Raw genomic sequence first — 1,262 nt, 5'->3', positions numbered from 1 at the left:
CATTGAGAGTGTGAGATTATCTGTCATTTGCTATTTTATTTTAGTAGCCTATGAAGGAAATCCAGCCCTTTATTTAAGGCATGTATTCCTTTCCTTTACTGAAGGATAATTTACTATAAGGATCAATTTATTAAATCCTCAAAATCTTATTTTCCTTAATTGCCCCTAGCATACTTATGTCTAGGTTGAAATCATTTACCCAATCTAGTAACTTATTCTCCATAATTTTTCCTCATTGGACTCATTATATTATTAAGGCCCAATTCGGCCTAGAAACTTATTCACGGCATTCTAGCTCTTAGGCCGTTGAAATTTAAACTCTAACGGAGTCTCTTAATTTAATGCGGGCGTTGGACCCACATCAAATCCTCGAATTTCTAAGGATCTATCGCGTTGGGCTCGTAGGTGCCCGTCGGGATGATTTGCTCGATAACCCACTAAGTTCTTTAAAGAAAGCATTTTTTCTTGAAAACTTCCTTTATGAATACTTTCATTAAGATGAGGTTTAATGTCATTGTATTTTACTAAAATTCTATCTCGGGTTCTTTTATGACTTTTTATTGAAACCGACACTGTTTTAGTTTTGTCTCGTTAAAAACTGTGCAGTTTCTGAAATCTATGTTTTACTGTATCTTAGAGTCGGATTTCTAAATTTTGTTCTTCGCGACAATTCCTCACCTCGTCGAGATCTAAAATTGTCGTTTTTGGGGAAAGTTGAAATTCGGCCTCTAAAGGCCTCGTTTGTCTGAAAACCGTGGCTGCTGTTTTTCTTAAAACTGTTTTAGTCAAAAACTGTGCCGTCTCGGGAATCTGTATTTTAGTACCTCTTAGGGTCATATTTTGAAAATACTTTCTGCATAAAATTTCTTCGCCTCGTCGAAATCTATAATTGTCACTTTTGTGAAAAATCGAGATTGAGCCTCTAAGGGTCCCGTTTGGCTGAACCAATAGCTGCCAGTTTTTTTTTCGAAACTGTGCTAGACAGCTTGTCCGTTTTTGTAAAATGACTTCAAACTTGGTTTTAGAGTTAAAATTAGGTTTTGTCATAGTAACCGAAAATGTTCAAAACATCCAGGGCTATAAGGTCAAGCTTTAAAACATTGAAAAATCTCACTCTAGGATCCTCATTTTCGCGGTCAAAGTCACCGGAAAATTTTTCCTCTAATCCGAAAATAAGCAACTTAGATCAAGCATAAACATACCACATCAAACTAACCTCAAAACTCACAAAACCAACATAAAACTCACACACCCTTATTACA

Source organism: Morus notabilis, unplaced genomic scaffold (assembly GCF_000414095.1).
Source record: "Morus notabilis unplaced genomic scaffold, ASM41409v2 Scaffold687, whole genome shotgun sequence".
Taxonomy (NCBI): domain Eukaryota; kingdom Viridiplantae; phylum Streptophyta; class Magnoliopsida; order Rosales; family Moraceae; genus Morus; species Morus notabilis.
Note: the sequence above shows the minus strand (reverse complement) of the source record.